Here is a 25,089-nt window from a genome sequence, read left to right as displayed (position 1 = left end):
TCTTGTGTTACTACTGCCGCAATATCACCACCATCACTACACGCCCGGCCAAGCACTTTTACGGCACCGTTGCTACTTGCTCATACTATATTTATACCACCTGTATTTCACTATCTCTTCGCCAGAACTAGTGCACCTATTAGGTGTGTTGGGGACACAAGAGACTTCTTGCTTTGTGGTTGCGGGGTTGCATGAGAGGGATATCTTTGACCTCTTCCTCCCTAAGTTCGATAAACCTTGGGTATCCACTTAAGGGAAACTTGCTTGCTTGTTCTACAAACCTCTCGCTCTTGGAGGCCCAACACTGTCTACGAAAGGAGGGGGAACGTAGACATCAAGCTATTTTCGCGCCTTGGGAGGGAGGTAAATGGCACTCACACATTGGCAAGCCCGAACTAAGCACTTTTCCCCCTCGTCAACTACGCCAAGCACTTTTGCGCCGTTGCCGGGAGGAAAGGTAAAAAGGCACTCATACTCCGGTCTCAGGTAAAGTACTTTTCTGTCGCCGTTGTGTTTGTGCTCGAAGCTATTTCCTTTAGATCCTGCAATTGCATCTTTTTGTTTCTTGTTTACACTAGTTTGGCATAATGGACAACAATGAGCTTCTTATTCTATTTCCTGATTTAAAAACTGGATTGTTTGATGCGAAAATTAAAAAACCTATGAAATCTTATTTGCATGCTGGTAGTAATATTAGTATGAACGCTTTGAACACCATTGTTGATAATGATATAGAAAGTTCTAAGCTTGGGGAAGCTGGTTTTCATGATCTTTTTAGTCCCCCAAGCATTGAGGAGAAAATTTTCTTTGACGATACTTTGCCTCCTATTTATGATGATTATAATGATAGTGGTCTTTTGGTGCCACCTACTATGGAGAGTAAATTTTGTTGTGATTATACTATGCCTCCTACACTTGATGAGAATAATAATGATAGCTACTTTGTTGAATTTGCTCCTACTACAATTAATAAGAATAACTATGCTTATGTAGAGAGTAATAATTTTATGCATAAGACTCATGATAATGCTTTATGTGATAGTTATATTGTTGAGTTTGCTCATGTTGCTACTGAAAGTTATTATGAGAGAGGAAAATATGGTTGTAGAAATTTTCATGTTACTAAAACACCTCTCTATGTGCTGAAATTTTTGAAGCTACACTTGTTTTATCTTCCTATGCTTGTTACTTTGCTCTTCATGAACTTGTTTATGTACAAGATTCCCTTGCATAGGAAGCATGTTAGACTTAAAGTTGTTTTGAATTTGCCTCTTGATGCTCTCTTTTGCCTCAAATACTATTTCTTGCGAGTGCATCATTAAAACTGCTGAGCCCATCTTAATGGCTATAAAGAAAGAACTTCTTGGGAGATAACCCATGTGTTATTTTGATACAGTACTTTGTTTTATATTTGTGTCTTGGAAGTTGTTTACTACTGTAGCAACCTCTCCTTATCTTAGTTTTGTGTTTTGTTGTGCCAAGTAAAGTCTTTGATAGTAAAATAAGTACTAGATTTGGATTACTGCGCAGAAACAGATTTCTTTGTCTGTCACGAATCTGGGTCTAATTCTCTGTAGGTAACTCAGAAAATTATGCCAATTTACGTGAGTGATCCTCAGATATGTACGCAACTTTCATTCAATTTGAGCATTTTCATTTGAGCAAGTCTGGTGGCCTAATAAAATCCATCTTTACGGACTGTTCTGTTTTGATAGATTCTGCCTTTTATTTCGCATTGCCTCTTTTGCTATGTTGGATGAATTTCTTTGATCCATTAATGTCCAGTAGCTTTATGCAATGTCCAGAAGTGTTAAGAATGATTGTGTCACCTCTGAACATGTGAATTTTTATTGTGCACTAACCCTCTAATGAGTTGTTTCGAGTTTGGTGTGGAGGAAGTTTTCAAGGGTCAAGAGAGGAGGATGATATACTATGATCAAGAAGAGTGAAATCTCTAAGCTTGGGGATGCCCCGGTGGTTCACCCCTGCATATTCTAAGAAGACTCAAGCGTCTAAGCTTGGGGATGCCCAAGGCATCCCCTTCTTCATCGACAAATTATCAGGTTCCTTCTCTTGAAACTATATTTTTATTCGGTCACATCTTATGTGTTTTACTTGGAGCGTCTGTGTGCTTTTGTTTTTTGTTTTTGTTTGAATAAATTGGATTACATCATGCTTGTGTGGGAGAGAGACACGCTCCGCTGGTTCATATGAACACATGTGTTCTTAGCTCATAATATTCATGGCGAAGTTTCCTCTTCGTTAAATTGTTATATGGTTGGAATTGGAAAATGATACATGTAGTAATTGCTATAAATGTCTTGGGTAATGTGATACTTGGCAATTGTTGTGCTCATGTTTAAGCTCTTGCATCATATGCTTTGCACCCATTAATGAAGAAATACATAGAGCATGCTAAAATTTGGTTTGCATATTTGGTTTCTCTAAGGTCTAGATAATTTCTAGTATTGAGTTTGAACAACAAGGAAGACGGTGTAGAGTCTTATAATGTTTTCAATATGTCTTTTATGTGAGTTTTGCTGCACCGGTTCATCCTTGTGTTTGTTTCAAATAAGCCTTGCTAGCCTAAACCTTGTATCGAGAGGGAATACTTCTCATGCATCCAAAATACTTGAGCCAACCACTATGCCATTTGTGTCCACCATACCTACCTATACCACATGGTATTTTCCGCCATTCCAAAGTAAATTGCTTGAGTGCTACCTTTAAAATTCCATCATTCACCTTTGCAATATATAGCTCATGGGACAAATAGCTTAAAAACTATTGTGGTATTGAATATGTAATTATGCACTTTATCTCTTATTAAGTTGCTTGTTGTGCGATAACCATGTTTACTGGGGAACGCCATCAACTCGTTGTTGAATTTCATGTGAGTTGCTATGCATGTTCGTCTTGTCCGAAGTAAGGGCGATCTACACCGAGTTGAATGGTTTGAGCATGCATATTGTGAGAGAAGAACATTGGGCCGCTAACTAAAGCCATGATCCATGGTGGAAGTTTCAGTTTTGGACAAACATCCTCAAATCTCTAATGAGAAAAGAATTAATTGTTGTTGAATGCTTAAGCATTAAAAGAGGAGTCCATTATCTCGTTGTCTATGTTGTCCCGGTATGGATGTCTAAGTTGAGAATAATCAAAAGCGAGAAATCCAAATGCGAGCTTTCTCCTTAGACCTTTGTACAGGCGGCATAGAGGTACCCCTTTGTGAAACTTGGTTAAAGCATATGTATTGCGGTGATAATCCAGGTAGTCCAAGCTAATTAGGACAAGGTGCGGGCACTATTGGTACACTATGCATGAGGCTTGCAACTTATAAGATATAATTTACATGATGCATATGCTTTATTACTACCGTTGACAAAATTGTTTCATGTTTTCAAAATCAAAGCTCTAGCACAAATATAGCAATCGATGTTTTTCCTCTATGGAGGACCATTCTTTTACTTTCATTGTTGAGTCAGTTCACCTATTTCTCTCCATCTCAAGAAGCAAACACTTGTGTGAACCGTGCATTGATTCCTACATACTTGCTTATTGCACTTATTATATTACTCTATGTTGACAATATCCATGAGATATACATGTTACAAGTTGAAAGCAACCGCTGAAACTTAATCTTCTTTTGTGTTGCTTCAATACCTTTACTTTGAATTATTGCTTTATGAGTTAACTCTTATGCAAGACTTATTGATGCTTGTCTTGAAGTGCTATTCATGAAAAGTCTTTGCTATATGATTCACTTGTTTACTCATGTCATACATATTGTTTTGATCGCTGCATTCACTACATATGCTTTACAAATAGTATGATCAAGATTATGATGGCATGTCACTCCGGAAATTATCCGTGTTATCGTTTTACTCGCTCGGGACGAGCGAACTAAGCTTGGGGATGCTGATACGTCTCCAACGTATCGATAATTTCTTGTGTTCCATGCCACATTATTGATGTTATCTACATGTTTTATGCACACTTTATGTCATATTCGTGCATTTTCTCGGAACTAACCTATTAACAAGATGCCGAAGTGCCGCTTCTCGTTTTCTCGCTGTTTTTGGTTTCGTAAATCCTAGTAACGAAATATTCTCGGAATCGGACGAAATCAACGCCCGGGTTCCTATTTTACCCGGAAGCCTCCGAACACACGAGAACCGCTGAGAAGGGAGGCAGGGCCACCAAACCCTACCCCGGCGCGGCCAAGGGGGGCGCGCCCCTAGGGTGTGGACCCCCTTCGACCTTCCTGCGCCGCCTCTCGCCTATAAAAAGCCCCCGGATCGAAAACCCGATACCAATTGACGAAACCCACAAAAACCTTCCAGAGCCGCCGCCATCGCGAAGCCAAGATCCGGGGACAGGAGTCTCGTTCCGGCACCCGCCGGAGCGGGGAAGTGCCCCCGAAGGCTTCTCCATCGACACCGCTGCCATCTCCACCGCCATCTTCATCACCGCTGCTGCTCCCATGAGGAGGAGTAGTTCTCCATCGAGGCTCGGGGCTGTACCGGTAGCTATGTGGTTCATCTCTCTCCTATGTGCTTCAATACAATAATCTCATGAGCTGCCTTACATGATTGAGATTCATATGATGATGCTTGTAATCTAGATGTCATTATGCTAGTCAAGTGAGTTTTACTTATGTGATCTCCTGGAGACTCCTAGTCCCACGTGTGTAAAGGTGACAAGGTGTGCACCGTGTGGGTCTCTTAGGCTAGATTTCACGTAATACTTATTCACTGTTGAATGGCATAGTGAGGTGCTTATTTATATCTCTTTATGATTGCAATGTGTTTATATCACAATTTATCTATGTGCTACTCTAGTGATGTGTTATTAAAGTAGTTTTATTCCTCCTGCACGTGTGTAAAGGTGACAGTGTGTGCACCGTGTTAGTACTTGGTTTATGCTATGATCATGATCTCTTGTAGATTGAGAAGTTAACTATTGCTATGATAATATTGATGTGATCTATTCCTCCTACATATGCATGAAGGTGACAAAGTGTGCATGCTATGCTAGTACTTGGTTTAGTCCGTTGATCTATCTTACACTAAAGGTTACTAAAATATGAGCATTATTGTGGAGCTTGTTAACTCCGGCATTGAGGGTTCGTGTAATCCTACGCAATGTGTTCATCATCCAACAAAAGTGTAGAGTATGCATTTATCTCGTTCGTTATGTGATCAATGTTGAGAGTGTCCACTAGTGAAAGTCTAATCCCTAGGCCTTGTTCCTAAATACTGCTGAGTTACTACTGCTTGTTTACTGTTTTACTGTGTTACTACTGCTGCAATATCACCACCATCACTACACGCCAGCAAGCACTTTTCTGGCACCGTTGCTACTGCTCATATATATTTATACCACCTGTATTTCACTATCTCTTCGCCGAACTAGTGCACCTATTAGGTGTGTTGGGGACACAAGAGACTTCTTGCTTTGTGGTTGCAGGGTTGCATGAGAGGGATATCTTTGACCTCTTCCTCCCTGAGTTCGATAAACCTTGGGTATCCACTTAAGGGAAACTTGCTGCTGTTCTACAAACCTCTGCTCTTAGAGGCCCAACACTGTCTACAGGAAAGGAGGGGGAACGTAGACATCATGGTGCTGCTGTGGACCTACAAGGAGCGCCGCGGCGCACACTGTTAGAAGAGGCAGCAGCAGTAGAGAGACATGATGCCCGACCACCTGATGATGCCCCAGCACCAGAGAGAGATGATGCCCGGCCCCTGTCCACATGGATACCAATTTTACCGAACCGGCAAGAAGCATTCAAAGCAAAAAGAATTCCCAGATCGTCGTCGGAAATTAGTGGAACAAATCTTCCCTCCTTGTTGTGCAAATATTCGAAATGAACTGCGTCGAGAGAGCTCCAGCTGTACTGAGCGTAGATGTTAGCTTTCAAATTCTTCAATGAGATGGTGGTTGCAACCACCGCAGCGAAGTAAAACCCATTCTTATAGCGTTTAGAATCACGCGTAAAGCTAGAATCCAGCCCTAACCACCAGCTCGAAAAGCCGTGCTGGATCAATCATATTCGAAAAGCAACGCAGCTTAGTTGAGCAACAACGATTGGCGCTCAAAAACTGCCTATCGTTAATTCACATAGGCGAGACGATGCTTACCCGGATGGAATCCATGCGTTAGATCCCTCCGATTCCCAATCTTCTCCGCGGGCCGATGCGAACAGTTGGCACACCGGATGGACATACAAACTCCACGAAAGGGGTAGATCTAGATCCGGTGGAGGCGGAGCCCTCTCCGCCTCCCGCGGGTGGTGGTGGGGGCGGGGGCGGCTCGGCGGCGGACGACGCCATAAGGTAGGAGGGCGGGACGGCGTGGCGGCGGAGGGGCGGTGTGTGAGCTCCTCCGGTCCTCGGGCGGAGTGGAAAGCTTTGGGTGAGCTCCTCCAGTCAACAGTCAACACAGTTCGAAAGAAACGGTCAATTCAACACCAACGCGGCTCCCTAGCCGTCACCGGTAATGGTGAAGGCCTCTGACCAGATGGCAACCCTCCCGTCTGAGCGTCTGCGACGGGTTTCAAACTAGAGGGAGGGGAAAACTGAGGAAAAACTAAGGGGCTGGGGGGATTACTCACACATAGATGGGGGAAACATGGCTGGTCGATGGAGAGGCGTCGGTGGTGATGATGGTGATGATCTCCTCCAATTCCCCATCCCGGCGAGGTGCCAGAACGGAGTTTCTGGTCCCGAGACGGAGTTTCGCGATGGCGGCGGTGTTCTGGATGTCTTCTGGCGATTTCTTCTAACCCCCGTGCGTTTTTAGGTTGAAGCCCTTAAGTAGTCCAGAGGGGGGCACCTGGGGCTGCCCGAGGCGTCGCCACCATAAGGCGGCGCGCCCCCCTCCTAGGCCGTGCCGGCCTATGGCCTGGAGGCCGTGGGCCTCCCCCTGGCCTGCCCTTCTGGCTCCGTGATTCTTCTGGGAAAATAGGCCCTTTGACATTAATTCCGGGGATTTTCCTGAAAGTTGAGTTTCTGCACAAAAACGAGACACCAGAGCAATTCTGCTGAAAACAGCGTTAGTCTGTGTTAGTTGTATCCAAAATACACAAATCAGAGGCAAAACAATAGCAAAAGTGTTCGGGAAAGTAGATACGTTTTGGACGTATCAGGGGGCGCGCGAGGCGTGAAGCGCCCAGCTCCCGTAGCACGACCTTTAACCTTTGCTTCTTCAGCCAACTGTGATTCAGCTTCTCTTGCATGATGTAGCAATTGATTCATATTGGTGTAGCTGTAATGACGAACAATGCCTTTAATATCATACTTCAATCCATTGAGGAAACGCTGCATTGTTGCTGGCGTGTAGAGAGTTAGAAATCCCTGGGGTGTAACAGCGCCAAAAAAGTAGCTGCTTGTGACGGTAAAGCACACGTCCGTTGGGAACCCCAAGAGGAAGGTATGATGAGCACAGCAGCTGAGTTTTCCCTCAATAAGAAACCAAGGTTATCGAACCGAGAGGAGATGAAGGCCACGTGAAGGTTGTTGGTGAAGGAGTGTAGTGCGGCGCAACACCGCGTGATTCCGGCGCCAACGTGGAACCCGCACAACACAATCAAACTACTTTGCCCCAACTTAACAAAGTGAGGTTGTCAATCTCACCGGCTTGCTGAAAACAAAGGATTAAACGTATGGTGTGGAGAATTATGTTTGCTTGCGTGAAAACAAAAGAGAACAATGATTGCGTAGGTTGTATTTCAGATGTAAAAGAATGGACCGGGGTCCACAGCTCACTAGTGGTGTCTCTCCAATAAGATAAATAGCATGTTGGGTGAACAAATTACAGTTGGGCAATTGACAAATAGAGAGGGCATAACAATGCACATACATATCATGATGACTACTATGAGATTTACTTAGGGCATTACGACAAAGAACATAGACCGCCATCCAAGCATGCTTCTATGCCTAAAAAGTCCACCTTCGGGTTAGCATCCACACCCCTTCCAAGTATTAAGTTGCAAACAACGGACAATTGCATTAAGTACCGTGCGTAATGTAAACAATACAAATATCCTTAGACAAAGCATTGATGTTTTATCCCTAGTGGCAACAAAGCACATCCACAACCTTAGGGGTTGCCGTCACTCCCGCATTCAATGGAGACATGAACCCACTATCGAGCATAAATACTCCCTCTTGGAGTTACAAGTATCAACTTGGCCAAAGCCTCTACTAGCAACGGAGAGCATGCAAGATCATAAACAACACATATATGATAGATCAATAATCAACTTGACATAGTATTCCATATTCATCGGATCCCAACAAACAAAACATGTAGCATTACAAATAGATGATCTTGATCATGATAGGCAGCTCACAAGATCTAAACATGATAGCACAACAGGAGAAGACAACCATCTAGCTACTGCTATGGACCCGTAGTCCAAGGATGAACTACTCACGCATCAGTCCGGAGGCGGGCATGGTGATGTGGAGCCCTCCGGTGATGATTCCCCTCTCCGGCAGGGTGCCGGAGGCGATCTTCTGAACCCCCCGAGGTAGGGTTGACGGCGGCGGCGTCTCTAGAACTATTCTCGTATCGTGGCTCTCTGTTATAGGATTTTCGCGACGGAAGGATTATATATGCGAAGGGGCAGAGTCGGGGGACGCCCGAGGGGCCCACACCATATGGCGGCGCGGCTAGGGGTGGGGCCGCGCCCCCTATGGTGTGGCCGCCTCGTGGCCCCTCTTCGTCTCCTCTTCGGTGTTCTGGAAGACTCCGTGGAAAATAAGACCGTGGGCTTTTGTTTCGTCCAATTCCGAGAATATCCGTAAACTAACTTTTCTGAAATCAAAAACAGCGTAGAAACATGAACCGGCACTGCGGCATCTTGTTAATAGGTTAGTTCCGGAAAATGCATAAAAACATTATAAAGTATGACTAAAACATGTTGGTATTGTCATAAAACTAGCATGGAACATAAGAAATTATAGATACGTTGGAGACGTATCAATTGTCATCTCTAGAGACTCACAGACACGGCCACGCTGCATTAGCATCTCCATCTCCATGTAGTATTCATCAACAGTCCTCACACCTTGTCTCAATAGGGTCAACTTATCATATATTGTACGCAAATAATTAGTGTGCGCAAAACAAGAATTCATCGCCTCCTTCATAGCACGCCATGTGATAATAGGTGGCTCACCATCCTCCTGTCGATTACGAACAAGTGCATCCCACCAACGCAATGCATAACCATCAAATTCAGAAGAAGCAAGCTTGATCTTCCTATCTTCAGTGTAATTATGTAAGCGCCATAACTTCTCAATTTTCAGCTCCCAAGAGAGGTATTCTTCAACATCAGCTCCTCCTTCAAACTTGGGTATGGAGAACTTGGGCTTACCCAATCCATCTTCTTCCTCCAATCCGCAACCATGGCGTCCAAATTCAGCACCACGCCCACGGTTACCACGTCCTGCACCACGAGCAACACAGGGTGCTTCATCCTGAAAATCAGGGTCTTCATCCTCTTGTTGCTGTTGGTTTGTAAGATTCTCAACAGACATTTGCAAAACTTGAAGACTGCGCTGGATATCTGTCAATTGATCTTTCATTGTATTGACGGTCTCACTAGTAGCATCCAGCTTCTGGGAGATCCCTTGGACCGTTCTCCTAAGCTCATCATCCTAAGTGCGGAATTCATGTCGCATCTCATTACAAAGAGCCTCATACTCCCTCCATGTGATGATATCTGCGGAATTCTTGTTTTCCTGGTTAACAAGTTTAGCATCACTAGCAGACATGATTAGTAGGTTAGTGCACTAAATCAAAAAAATATGGTGGTACTCTCACAACTCACTCAAAAACTGATAAGAAAAGGAGATCTTACCGTTCCAAAGTAAATTAGTGTTGCTTACCACTTGTAGTAACAACTAGTGCACGGATGTAGCGAAGCGAATATCAAGGGTATAAGAACAATCACACGACAAAGCAGGATATATGTGGGGCTGTAGGTAGGCTACCAATTTGCACCAATAACAAGATCTAGCGCTGACCGTAGACAACCAAAGATACTCACACAAGGCGATAAATGTGGCAAAGCAACTATATGGAGGAAAGGTTGCAATGCACTCGAGAGACACTAGCAAAACTCAACGAAACAGGCACAAGATTGCTCAACTACAGGTGCATAAAAGTAAACTAGGCCTTCACTTGATCTTACTAGCACTTCACACTTTTTCTTTTTGGATTTTCTTTTTGTAACGCAGCTATGTAGCTCTTTTTGCTTCTTTTCTATTTTCTATTTTTATTTTTATTTTATGACACAACTCCTTGATAACACGACCAACAAAGTATGCAAAGCACCAAAACCCTAATGAGCAGCCTTTCGAGCGGTAAAACTAGTCTCTTTTGGGGAAGTTCCTAGTCACTTATATCGATAGGCTGTGTCTATGGTTGGGAACAAGCACACTGTACGCTATGTGGACTCGGAGTAACAAAACTGATACGATATGATAAACTAGACGATATAGAGACACAAACCCTAACAATTCTACTAGATGAAAGATAAAGATACGCAAAAACAACTACGAAAAGCAACTAAAACTTGAAATTAGTGCAATCTAAAGCTATGGCAATCCCTAACCCTAATATTTTTGGCTTTTTCTGGATAGGAAAACACTCACAACTCAACTATGGGGTGGATTGTGGATGGCTTACCGAGGAAACCCGAGAATCTGATACCAAGATGATAAGGGGTTGCCCGATCTTCTCAGTAAGCAACGGTGGTGATGATGATCACGGGATGACGGCAGCGGACATAACTTGATGAAGTGGATGATAACTTGTATGACGCAACGAGATCTCTCGATTGGTCCCTGTCGCCAATGCAACAACTCTCAACCCTGCAAGATATTCGCAACTCCACACACTTGCGCACGTAGCCGCCGACCACGAAGCGGTAAGTTGCAACCTTCTAATTCCCAATGGAACAGCAGATCACACAAGACTTTTCAGGGGCTCCACACTAAATCAATGCAATTGGATGTAGAGATTCAATAGAGTTGCAAAGCAATCAAAACTGTGAACTAGAGTTTATCTTAAACGTGGTCTAAAGCTACTTTGGGGGCGTCCTGGGCACTTATATAGGAGTTCAGGACGACATCGGGTCGAAAAAGTACGAAAATAACCGACCCAGAATAGATCTGGTCGAGACAGACTCGGACTCGGCCGGTCGACCGGGCCTGGGACCGGGCCAGTCCGATTCAAACCGGGCCTGGCGCCGGGTGCTGACCGGGCGCGGGAAGTGCTCTGCAGTACCCCGTCCGGTTGCCATCAGCGTGTCGTCTGGTTGGCGCCGGGTGGAATCCGATGTGTCGCCCGGTTGGACCGGGCCAGGGACCGGGCGCGCCGGCGTGGCGGCTGGTCTGGCCGGATGCTGGGGCGGCCTGGACTTCTTCTTCCTCCCTCGCGCATGCCTCCCACTCCTCCCTCGCGCGTCCATGGGTTGTCTTGTCCAGCTCCATGCCCAGCTGCTTCTCTCCTCCTCGTGCGATGCTTGCTCCCTCTTCATACCTGATCATACATAAGTAATAGCACTTAGGCAGTATAAAGTTCTCATCAATCAAAGTATCGTTTAGGAACAAGTTCACCTGTTGTTTAAGTAGCTTCGCACGAGCCTTTGTAATGGGTCCAATCCTAACTTCATTGGACTTGAGCTTCACAGCAGCTTCATCTTTATCTTGCAATGACGGAGGTAGTGTTGTGGTAGGGATGTCCTCATCACATGATCTTGCTAAAAACCAGAGGCCTCATATTGATAGATTTGTGAGAAGAGTGGAGCAATAAGGCATCAATGATGTATCGTCAAACAGGTCCATCGACAAATGGACATAATGTAAGCTAGGTGGAGTGATAAATTGATGAATGCTAAAAGACGAATAGACAATGACAACAATAATTTATAAATAGATGGTAAGACAAGTCAAGTGGATCCCATAGTCAAATAATATGAATAAGCCATGTTAAGGACACAAAAGTTGGTGACAATGGAGGGATGGGTGTAAACAAAACAAAAATGTGGTATCAGACAATACAGAATGATGGCGTGTGCAACAAGTAACAGACGGAGATCTGAAACATCAAATATTAAACGGACGGAGATCCGAAACATCAAATATTACCCCATTTACCAAATTATTTCATAAATGCATAAGTGTTCTTCACTAAGAAATAATCTTATATTTTTTGTAGTTTGGTTTGCTTCTATTGCCTTTGACCTAGACTTGACAGTATAGAAATTCATTAGCTCGGTAAAGGACAAAATTGAAAAAAATGTTTAGTCACTTTAAGAAATAGTTAAGGTGGTGGTACAAGAATAGACCATGAGTCTGGGTCTGTTAAATCATTAGCGTACATTGAAATTAATTTACGGAAGAAAATAAAATGGACATAGAAAACAAAATATTAGCCGACTCAATCGTCAGGACTCCTGAAATAATTGTTTTTTCACGAAGAATGAAGGACTCATAAATAGGAGAGCAATACATTTACTAAGTCTATTAAAACTTCATAGTATTTATACAAATTTTTAATACTTGAGACGACTAAAATTACATAGTATTTATACTAAAATTTTATACTTGTTTATAACTCATTTATATCAAACTATATTATTTATTTAAATATCTCCATTACTTAGTACCATAGTTAAACATGTATCGATGTAGTTAACTTTCAATTTTGATGTTCTTTCTTGTACAATTATAAATTTTATTTCTAGAAAATGCAAATGTTGTGTGCTACATTTAAATCATAATCATAACAAAAGTCACATGTTTGTTTCCTTATCAATGCATCGCTTTAAAAAAATCTTCAAAAGCATTCCAAACACAAGATAAATGCACAACCCCATATATTAAACTGAGACATCTGCATGGATGATAGTCTACATATATAATATGTATGATTGTTCTCGCAAATATGTTTATATCCTTACATTACATATGTTACAAATGATCTTACAAACATCTATTAAATATCTTGATAACAATTTCTATCATATAACCACGTATAAACCATATAGAAAATTCTAGAGTGTATAATGTCACAATGTGGGTATGATGATGTTCTCACGGTGTCGTTCGTATATGTTTCTTTATTGGTTTTTTCGAGAATACCTTATGTTCCTTGAGAGTGAATTTTCTACACACACGCATGGGTGCGGGTGTGTTATGTGCTGTCGATTTATTCCTCAAGATTCCTGCTCACCATGGTAGATAAAAATAGCCCTCTCTCGCCTCCTTTTATCCAAATCTTAAACAAAAACAAACTGTGACGGAAACACCCACCCACATGCATGTAAATACAATAGTTTCTATAAGTTTCTTACCTGTTCTACTGAGTTTGCGTGACATGGTATTGAGTTAACATCTCTCATAGTAATCATTGAGATAATATGAATCATGCATAAATTATTGCTTATGTACATACTTTTTTTTATTTGGAAAGGTTGATGCAATGTGGATGTACCAACTAGTACCGTACAAATGCTCTTGTCGGTTTCTCAAGTAACAAAGTAATCTCAGCAAAATTAACATATTAAATAATCATACATGAACATAAATATATTAGTTCAACTAAGATAGAGTCTTGTTGGGAAAAGGATAATAGAGTGTGATACAACATGTAGTGGTCATCATGTCTACCTTTATTGTCTGCAAAATATATAGTTACATTTTTCACAGCAAAAAGGGAAAGTTCAGGGAGAGGGTGGGTGGGTGGGGGGTCATCAACCGAACTATAGTTGTAAGGATCGACATGACCGATAATTGATGTTGTGGCAAAACATTGTGTGTAGCTTTATTCCACATGATATGATGCTGAATGCAAATATTGACAACTTACCATGACACCGATCTTTTTAAAATTAATCAAGTAAAAAATCATTCTTCATCACTATGGCTTAAGCCATTGTGACACTAGATACATCTAGAATAAGAGCACATGTCTCATTCTACCCCAAATGATTGCACCCGTCGGCCCAACCTCTGTGTCAACATAGAATGTTGCATCAGCATTGAGGTTCACAAATTTTGCAGCGGTCTATCCTAAGTCAACTAGCCATCGGTGAAATCCATCTCGTAGACTTTTGCTTCGAAAAATTGTAATTCATATTATTTTAATGTGAATTAACTTTTTTTCACCTTATGAAAATAACAATGTCAAACAGATAAAGCCCGCAACCAACTAACATAGACTACTTTCCCTAAAAAAACGAACTTAGACTACTTCGTATCCTAAAAACTAAAAAATCTAACGAAAGGGGAAGATAGAGCAGAATATGTTTTTTAGCAGAGATAGAGCAGCAGGCTATGTATCTGAGCTTGAGAGTCAGCGACGATGAGTTACGTGGACACGGGCCCTCGCCTTCGCCCCCGAGGCCCGTGCCCCGCCCGCCGAGGCCCGGGTGCCAGCCAACAACATATGATTGGCGGACGCCAATAATACCCTTCTCCTCTCTTTCCCCTCTCTCCTTCTCCGCCCGGGTAAGGAGACGATCGCAACAAAAAATGGTGGATTGTAAGATAAGTCAAGAGGCCCCCATTTGTCAAATAGTATGAATAGGCCATGGTAACTAACACAAAAGTTTCTAACGGCCATTAAATATTACACCTTTGACCCTAATTTTTCACATGGGCGCAAGTGTTGTTAAAAAAATTAATAAATAATCTTATATCTTTTTATAGTTTGGTTTGCTTCTATTGCCTTGGATCTAACTAGCAAGTTTAGATATTCATTTGGTAGGTAAAGGATAAAATAGTAAAAATACACTTAAAAACAACGTGATGAATACAAGAATATAAATCGAGTCTCTGTTTGTTAAAACATAAAAAATACAATTATACATACACCAAAATTAATTTCCGGGTAAATAAAAAGAACATAAAGTAAAAGACCAGCTGTACACACCATGCCACGACAAACATCGTTTGACTGGTGAAGACCGATAACACCCTCCTAAAATAATTGTTCATGAAAAATAAAATAACTCATAATAAATAGAACAACACTATCACTATTAGTATTTATACTTTTTTTAATAAAAGATACAACATTCAACAAATAATGGTAAAATTACATAGTATTTATACTAAAATTTTATACTTGTTTATAACTATTTTATATCGAACTATAATACTTATTTAAATCTCTCCATTACTTAGTAGCACAACTAACAATGTATCAATGCTGTTAACTTTTAATGTTATGTTCTTAGTTATACAATTGTAACTTTATCATTAGAAAATACATATGTTATGTGCTAACTTTAAAGCATATTTATGTGACAAGATTCAAATCTATTTTTTCCTTCTCAATGCATTGCCTTTTAAAGCAACCTTCAAATGCATTCCCATAAACAAGATAAATGCACCACCCCACACATTAAGTTGTGACATTTTCTTGGATGATAGTTGTCAACACCCAGATTTTTAAGTCCAGATGCCTGTTATGCCATACATCGCAATCCCAGGAATATTGTTGTTGCGAGACATAACAGTTGAATATCATGAGTTATCATTCATTACATACCATAGTCGTCTTACAAATAGAGATCACATGATCCCAATTACACAAATAGTTGATCTATTGATCAACGAACACAATTCATAGCGGAAGCGTAAAGATAAAGGGACTCTCTAGTCCACAGGCCAACGCTTGACGTCAGGAGTAGTCCTAGTTGTCGTAGACGTGCTGCTGTCCATCCTCTTCATACTGCTGTTCCTCTTCATAGTCTGGCTATTTGAATAGCCAGGGACAAAGCCGTGAGTACTTTAAAGTACTCGCAAACTAATACTAATGTAAGTACTAACAGTTCTAGTATTGGGGTGCTAAGCTCTAGTTTCTTTTGCATAAAGCCAATTTTAGTTCACAAGTATTTGAAATAAAGACTCTTCATGTGCTAACTAACTCAAGTGGGAACATTAGTGTCATTCCCACAACATTGGTTGTGATTCAAGGCAAAGTCACCATTTCAAGTTCAAATCACAAGTCACCTTTTTGAAAAGTTCTGATGACGGAACAGTATGGCCTTTCCAACCGTCCATAACCGTGGACGCGGCTATTCGAATAGTTCTACACTCTGCAGAGGTCGTACACTTGTGCCACAACATTTGCAATAATCCGTCAGGGTTAAGCGGCCCTGATTTATCACACTCCGTGTGCGGACTACCAACCATAACCTTTCACTTACATACCATAGTATAGGCATCTCTCCCCATGAGCTTGGCCTCCCGGTGAAGACAAGCTGTCGGCTCGGGAACTGCACAGGGCTTGGGCCGGACATTCACCTCATATTCATGTCATATCACATCATTTCATATTTCCTTGGAGGCAGCCCTTGGCATAACCCCGATGACGCTTGTTTAGAGGGAACCCATACTAAGATACATAAACTTCCAGTTAAGCCCTACCCATATCAGGTATTGTGGGGGTACTTGTAAAATTGGAATGGTATCGCATCCGAACCCAACCATCAGTTTTTGTAAAGTTCACCATGTCATTCACCAGTCATATTCACCTTCAAAATCTTTCAATAGAATGACTTATCATTCCAAGGTTTTCAAAGTCATTTCATAAACACATGTTCCCATCTAGAGTAGTCAATTTTAATTTAGCACTAGCATCTAAGTATGAGGGGTGCTAAGTAATTTGCTTTGCTTCTAGGCTAACATTGATACTCTTGTACTAATCCAATACTAACCAAGTGAATCACGAATCAAAAAGTACTTTGATAAAACAAAAGTAAGTAAAGCTTGTAAAGTAAAACTGGGCAATAGGATCATGAACATAAAGTAAATGGGTAATGCCTTGATCATGGTGAGCTTTGCACTTTGCAAGAGTATTATCTTGCCTTGGTTGGGGAATTGGTCAAAGTGGTCTTCTTCTCCTTGGAAGTAGACCTCCTCCTCCTCTTGATACTCCTCGGTACTAGCGTCTAAAATACGAATACGGGGTACACAATCATCATACCAAACTTATTTACTAAACTAGGCACACTCATGATTTACACAACTTAAACTAGCATCACACATTACTATTAAGTGGGTAGATGTGTTTTTCTTATTTAAGAAAAATAATTTCCTCTCATACTAATTAAGGTGTTACTTTTAATTACTTAGAGAAATAATTTCCTCTCATTATCTTATTAAGATTTAATTTCTCTCATGAATAATATATGACCTAGGTTGACTAAGTCAACCTCTTCATACTCATCATTTAAGAAAATGATTTAAATGAGGTGAAGCACCTCATACAATTTAATCCTAATATGGTAAAGATTTAATATCATCAAACAATTCATATGAGACCTAAATGACCAGAGTCTCTACCTCATTTTGAAATGTTCGTGACAAGATTTAAATGAGAGAAAAACTCCCATGTGATTTATTAATAGTTTTGGACAATATCTTTGACTAGAAATAGCCATATAGTCCTTTAATTAAGCTAGGCCATGATCATTCAAAGTAAGCATGGAATATTTTTGCAGAAACAATTAGTGCAAGTGAAATTTGAATTATAGGAGTTAGAATCAACTCAAAAGCATTTTTGGTTGATTTTTAATAATTATTCTAAGTCAGAAAAGTCCCTGTCTTGTTTATTTTCCTACTTTATTTTATAACAGATCTAGGGTTCAATCCAGTGGCATTGTGTAGATAAAACTCTAAGCTTTCCAAATATATAAAGTTTGTAGAATTTGGCCAAGTAGATTTGTCCCTATTAAATTTTAAAGTTGACATCAGATTGCAATATTTCTCTATTCCGTATTTTCGAATTTGAATTACGTGGGCTGGCGGGAAACTAATGGGCTGTGCAGAGAGAGAAAGGATTGGGCCGAAAGATTCAAAAATGCCAGAAGGGCCAGCCCAGCTAGCGCTTCACACGCCACGGGCCGCCTGACAGAGGGGCCCGCACGTCAGCGAGTCAGACTCACCGAAGCGGTACCGTTCAACGCGCGCCGTTGGATTAGAAGCAGATCGTGCGGTGCAGAGGCGTCGTCTTCGTCGGGGGGGAGGAGCGTGCTGGAGCGGCGGAGGTAGGGGGTCGGAGCGGTCGTCGGAGCTCCGGCGATCGTCGGAGGTGTTCCGTTCGAGGTTGTCGATGAAGGGGAAGAAGCCTGTAGCAGTGGCGTCGTTCGAGGAGGCCTAGATCAACGGCGATTGCACCAGGGCTTCTGTGGCTCCGATCGATCGATTGGGCTTGCTCCGGGGATGATTTGGTGAATGGAGTGGTGGTGGAGAGTCAGGGATGGGAGGAGATGATGCTGGTGTGCAGAATGCGTCGAGGGGAGGCTCCCTTTTATAGGCGCGTGAGGATGCTGAGGCGCGGCGATGATGGCGACAAGGGCGCGGCCTCTCCGGTGGGCTTCCGGCCGGGCATAACCGAACCGAAACCGAAAACCGAAGCCGAAAAAACCTAACTGAACCAAAAAATTTGGTTTTATCAGTTTACAGTTAAGATTACAGTTAGCAGAATCACTAACCATTTAACCTTCGGTTTTTTCGGTTTTAAACCGAAAAACCGCGGTTTTAACCGAAATTAACCGCACAGCCCAGGCCCAGCCGCGGAGATGCCCAGGCCGGCAGGCCCAGCAAGTCGACCACCTCCCCGGAATCCCCTCCACCCCTCTCTCTAGGATCCCTTCGGTACAGAGGGGAAAGGTGCGGCTTTTGTCCTCCATGGCGGGCGGCTGCGGATGGTGGTGAGGCGGCGGGGAGACAGGGCGTCACCGGCGGAGGAGCAGGAGGTCCATGGCAACGGCGGCGCCCCCACATCTGGTGGTACTGACCCGGCTCGGCGACCGGCTGCTCCGCGCGCGGCAGATTCGGCCGGCCAGCGAGTCCCGGCCTTCACCTGCGCGGACGACCTCAGGGCCTGCAGCACGCCGGTAGCCGCGGACTGGCGCCCGCCACCCCTCCTCCTCTTCGTTCCTCATCGAGACCGGCCTCCACCGCCTCCGATGGCAGCATCCACGGCGGGCTGCTCGTGGTGGGGTACAGAAAGGTGGTTGCCGGCGATGAGAAGCGCGTCCCCGCAGAAGAGAAGGCGGCAGACGACCTGGACATGGTCGACAAGGCGCTCGTCCACCCCAAGCTCGAGGGAGACGTCCTCTACCCTGACATTGTTGGTATTTAAGGTCAATTTTTTTCTCTGTTTGCCTAGGGTTTGGGTGTTGATTATCGCTATCGGTGATTAAGTGTTGTGCAAATATGCTATTGTTGATTAACTGCCTCTCCTCGCAGAAACGTAGCGACCAGGAAATCTGCTTGAGAAGGAGCTCGTCCCAGCTCCAGGAGATGTCCTCAACGCCCTGAACATGTTGACGCCCTGCAGAAGAAGGTCATTTATATCCCCCTGTTCTGCCATGTACTGCAGCCTAGCTCTGATGCTGCTAGTGCTTACCATGTCGACGCCCTGCAGATCGAAGGTCTACTATATTTACTGCATGCACTGGATCGAATTTGTTTCATTGTTGATTCACTTGCCTATGTGTTGTGTCTTTTCTCTGGCTGACTCGGTCAGGCTACTGTATTCTCCTACTATGTAGCAGTTTGGTTTGCATGTTCAGGTTCTAAAATATTATTTACTCAGGAGTAGTTTCTCTTGTCTAGTTGAACTCGTCAGTTGTATCCTATATGTAGACAGCCACCAGACATAAAAGAAAAGAGTTGTTACTTGCTAGACTGTGAATCTGTGATGTATCTGTGAATTTATTTGGCACAATATCTGTGAATATCTCTCTCTTGTTATATTTTAGCATGAAGCAAAAAGGTCATGCCAAAATTTTCACTTGACCGAATGCACCATAGAAAAAGACATGCGAAAATTTGTATGTCGTTCAAAAATTCGCGTCAACTTTGGTTAATTTGGTTATTACCGAAACCGAACCGGATGTTATTGGTTATTACCGAAACCGAATCGTATTCTCGTACAAAACCGTATTTACCGAAGTATTGAAATCGTATTTACCGAAAACCCGTATAAACCAAACCGATTTAACCGATTTAACCGAATGCGTAGCCGGAGGTGGGCTAGAGGGCTAGGCAACGACGCGGTGGTGTTCACCACGTCACGGTGACTCGGTGAGCGTCAACGGCGCGGTAGGGTAGGGTGTACGTTGGTCGCGCGCGCGTGTACTGACGCGGCCGCGGCGGGCGGGCGTGTCCTCTCCGGCGACCGTGGGCGCTCAGGGGTGACGCCAGCTTGTCCGGCGAGCTCCGCGTGGCGAGGCGGGTACCAGGGCGAGCGGATGTGGTCGGGGTACGGCGGAGTACGGCGAGCGACGCGTGGCCGTGTCGCGCGCGTCCGTGCACGGTGACGTCGCCATGCCGCTCACGTCGTACCTGGGACGTCGTGGGCGCGCTCCGTCCGGGGCGTGTCGGCGTCCTCTCGCCCAACGGCTTGTACTGGCGAGCTCAGGAGATCAAGGGGGATCAGAAGGACATGATGGCTAGGGTTTTCGTGGAGGGAAAGAGCGGGGAAGGCGTCGATGGCGAACGTGGCCGGCATGGCCATGGCCACGCCATGTTTGGCCCTCTCCTTGTGTTTTCTTTGCATGGGCTAGGTGTAGTGGTGGCCAGAGGTCATGGCTGAGCCAAATGGTGGTCAGAACTCGGCATGGTTTGATCAATTTTTGAAAGGTGGTGATCTTGCATTTGATTCAAAGTCTCCTCTTTGCTTGCTTCTAACTTTTGATCCAAGATGATTTTGCCATGGTGGTCTTTACAAAAGTTGTTCACCTTGTTGTGTACTTGGATGACATGCAAGGAGTGGGATTTGTTTAGTTTAGAAATCTTGAAATCTAGAGGCTCAAAGTGGTGACCAGATTGTAATTGTCAAAAATGACCATTATTCTATGTGAGCCTATTTTGATTTTGAATTTGGTTTAAATGGTATTTCTTTGATTCCCAAAGTTGTAATAAGTGTTTAGTAGAATAATACAACTAATGGTGAAGGCCAAATTGGTCTAGGTCAAAGATTTGGAAAAATGGCATAAACCATATGTGAGGGTTTTGTGATTTTCTAACTTTTATTCTTTTATTTTTCTTTGCTTCATTTTGACAAGAGTGAAGTTTATTTGGTGTTAGATTGAGTTGGGTAAAAGGTTCAAACCATTTTGGGGCAAGATGGGTTCCTAGGTCAAGATTTGATATTTTGGCTAAGTGCCACATATACCTCTATGCATATGTTTGATTTTATTTTGTTTCTCACTTGAATTGGTTGGTAAGTACTTGGTTGAGTGTGTTGAGGTATTTCCAAACCATCTACCAAGGTAGACAAACAAAGTTTTAGCATTTGCAAAAAGTACCCATAGGCTTGCATATGCCTTTTTCTTAATTAAGACCATTTCTTTTTAGTTTGTTTTTCAAAGGTTGGTGAGAAGAGAGATGAGGTTTAGGGTTTAGTAAGTTTTGCAATGGTTCACCACCATTTAGCAAAGTAAGAAAGGTAGGGTTCAAAATTTACATATTAGGGCTATATGCCCACATATGTCTTTTCTTTTATTTTAGGTTTCTCAAAATAGATCCACTTGGTTTTGAGAAGGTCAGGGTTTAGGGTTTTTCTTATTTGATTTCTTTCTCTTTTATTTTATTTGGTTTGTGATCTTTACTTGATCACTTTAGGGTTTTAGGGTTTATCACCTAAGCATAAGAACACTCATCATGGCAAAACACAAATATTAGGTATGAGCACTATGCATAGCACCCAATGTAAGAAAACTTTTTGTTGGTTCTCATTTTTGGAAAAAGGAAATTCATTTTCTCTTTGTTTTAAAATTTGGGATGTTACAAACCCTTCCCCTTAAACAAATCTCGTCCCGAGATTTTAAGAAAAGTTAGGTTCCTAAGAGAGATTGGGCGATATGATTTAACAGGAAAACATACTCTGCATGGTCTGGGGTGCTTCCTGGGCTTCAGCAGCATTCATGTGGTAGAGGCGGCCGTTGCGGTTGTTCTGGTTCCTTCGGGCTGCAAAGCGGCGCCGTTGCTCGAGCAGGTGCAGCGGTATTGGCGGCAATCTTGGCAAGCTTCTTGGGGCACTCATTGGAGTAGTGACCCACAACTCCACATTCATAGCAGTTGATGGTGGACTTGTCCTTGGGGTTGACGGGAACAGTGTTGCTTCCAGTCATTTGGGCAGTATTGGGGTTGTTGTTGTTGCCATTGGGGTGGTTATTGTTGTTGGTGCGGTTGCCGTTGTTATTGTTGCTATTGGTGTTGTGGTTGTTGTTGTTTTTGTTGCTTGGGCGGTATGTCTGAGCAGGGGGCTTGTTGTATCTTGGGGCAAATCCTCCAGATGAATTGCCGCGGTACTTCTGAGCATTGTTGGGTCCATTCTGGGGCATCATACGGCGCTTACGGTTCTCATTGGCTTGGTGCAGTTTCCCTTCCATCTGGATGGCTGAGTCCACCAGGGCTTCTAGGTCGGTAAAGGGAATGTTGACTAGCACTGTCTGCATCTCATCATGTAGTCCGTTCAGAAATCTCTCCTTCCTCTTCTCATTGGTGTCAGTTTCGTCGGGGGCATACCTTGACAAGGTGAGGAACCTGTCGCGGTATTCTACCACTGACATTCTTCCTTGTTTGAGTTCGCGGAACTCGTCTCTCATCTTCTTGATCAGTCCTTGGGGCACATGGTACTTGCTAAACTTCAGCTTGAAGTCTTCCCAGTTCATCATCTGTCCCGCATTCATTGCGCGAGCGCTTGTCCACCGGGCTGCGGCAGGTCCTGACAGGTAGTGGGTGGCGAACAGTACTTTCTCTGTGGCTTCAACTCCTGCAACTTCGAGGTTGTTCTCCATTGTCTGGAGCCAGTCATCGGCATCGAGGGGCTCTTCAGTCTTGCTGAAAATAGGTGGGGTTGGTGTTTTGAAAGTTCTTCAGTTTTGACCCAGGGTGGTCGTGGTTTCCATGGCCGTTGTTGTTCTGAGCAATCTGCTGAAGTGCAGCGATGTTGGCTTGGCGTTCAGCTCTCCCGGCTTCGCAGTCGGCCATCATCATCTCTAGCATCTGCATCATTGCGTCTTGGTTGGCGCTGCGGGTTGGTGGGGCCATCTGAATAGTGAGGTAGATGATAAGATAAGAGGGAAATTTCTAGGGTTTGTTTGAGTTAAAGTTCAAAAGTTCAAAACTTGAAAACTTGAGTGGTGTTGAGGGGGTAAAAACCAGCAACACTTTTTCATTCATACTAAACATCACACATTACAAATCTAACACACCGTTGGTTTGAAGAACCATTCATTCGCTCTACGATACAAGGAGATCCTGATACAACTCACACCTACTTAAGTGCTGGAGTGATACTACTCTTCCGGGTTTTGAGAAGGTCAGGGTTTAGGGTTTTTCTTATTTGATTTCTTTCTCTTTTATTTTATTTGGTTTGTGATCTTTACTTGATCACTTTAGGGTTTTAGGGTTTATCACCTAAGCATAAGAACACTCATCATGGCAAAACACAAATATTAGGTATGAGCACTATGCATAGCACCCAATGTAAGAAAAGTTTTTGTTGGTTCTCATTTTTGGAAAAAGAAAATTCATTTTCTCTTTGTTTTAAAATTTGGGATGTTACAATAGTGTATATATATTTATGATTGTTCTTGTATATTTTTATATCCTTATATTATATATATGTTCAAATGATCTTACAAACATCTAATAAATTTCTAGAGTATATTGTATCAGATGATCACGTGTATCCATATAGAAATTTCTAGAGTATATTATGACATAAAGTGCTTATGACGAGGTTTGTCACCAGGTCGTTGGCATGTTTCTTTACATTTTTTGTGGTCAATTGTATATTATATTTTTCTAGAGAACCAAATGCTTCTTACATGTTCTACTGGGTTTGAGTGACCCGGTACCGAGTTAACATCTCCCATAGTGATCATCGAGAAAATATAAATCATGCATATCTTATTGCTTTCGTAAATGCATTTTTTTTATTTGGTAAGGTTGATGCTATGTAGGGTGTACCAACTCGTACAATGCAAATGCTAGAGTGGGTTTCTGAAGTAAGAATTCATCTCTGCAAAATTAAACATATGAAATAATCATACATGAACATAGTATACGAGTTCAACTAATATAGAGTCTGATACAACATATAGATTGTTTTGTTTAGGAGGTACAAACTTTTTTTTAAGTAAAGGCCGTGGCCCTCATGTCTAGCTTTATTGTTTGGAAATTTTCAAAAAAAAAAGTTGTATTGTTTGGAAAAAGTATAGTTACAATGTGCGCAACAAAAGTGGATAATTTGGGGGAGGGGGGCTCATCATTCCGACTACAATTGTATGGATTGGAAAACAAAACCTAGCTATCTGGCGAGCCTCATTGTTCGCCTGTATCAAACAATGTTTAAAATCCACATTACCCACCATTGATGTTGTGGCAAAACAATTTGCATAGCTTCATTCTGCATGGACTAATGTCCAATGCAATTACTTGCAACTTCTGAGAGAATTGGTCCGCCTACAATGCATTACACACAATCAAGAAAGCCACAAATCATTCTTCATCGCTATGGCTTCAACCGTTACAACGCCAAATACACCCGAGAAAAAGCACACGACGCATCTTCAACCGTTACAACGCTAGGTACATTCGAAAAAGAGCACATGACGGAACTCCTGATTGTCTACTTGTACCCCGAATGATTGCACGAGTTGGTTCGACCTAGGCGGCGACATAGAATGTTGCATCGACATTGAGGTTCGCAAATTTTTCAGTAGGGCGAGACTAGATGACCTAGCCGTCGGTGTAATCCATCTCCTATAATTTGCTCCAACAAATTGTAATTCACATTCTTTTAATGTGAATTGCCCTTTTTTCACCTCACAAAAATAACAAAGCCAAATAGATAAATCCTGCAACCAACCAACTTAGACTAATTTTCCTAAAAACAAAACTAACTTAGACTACTTCCTATACTAAAATTAAAAAATAACAGTGTCAAACAGATAAAGCCGGCAACCTACTAACATAGACTACTTTCCCTAAATAAAACTAACTTAGACTACTTCCCATCCTAATCCTAAAAAAT

General features: G+C 42.6%; 1 long non-coding RNA gene across 1 annotated transcript; it reads left to right on the top strand.

Annotated features, from left to right (window-relative positions):
* Positions 1–18,916: 18,916 nt before the first annotated feature.
* On the top strand, positions 18,917–19,725 carry LOC124694916. Its single transcript, XR_007000511.1, has 2 exons — positions 18,917–19,180; positions 19,287–19,725. It is a non-coding gene; the product is annotated as an uncharacterized LOC124694916 (long non-coding RNA).
* Positions 19,726–25,089: the final 5,364 nt, after the last annotated feature.

This window comes from Lolium rigidum, chromosome 3, assembly GCF_022539505.1.
Source record: "Lolium rigidum isolate FL_2022 chromosome 3, APGP_CSIRO_Lrig_0.1, whole genome shotgun sequence".
Taxonomy (NCBI): Eukaryota; Viridiplantae; Streptophyta; class Magnoliopsida; order Poales; family Poaceae; genus Lolium; species Lolium rigidum.
The sequence above is the reverse complement of the archived record's forward strand: the minus strand, read 5'-3'. Positions and strand labels throughout refer to the sequence as shown.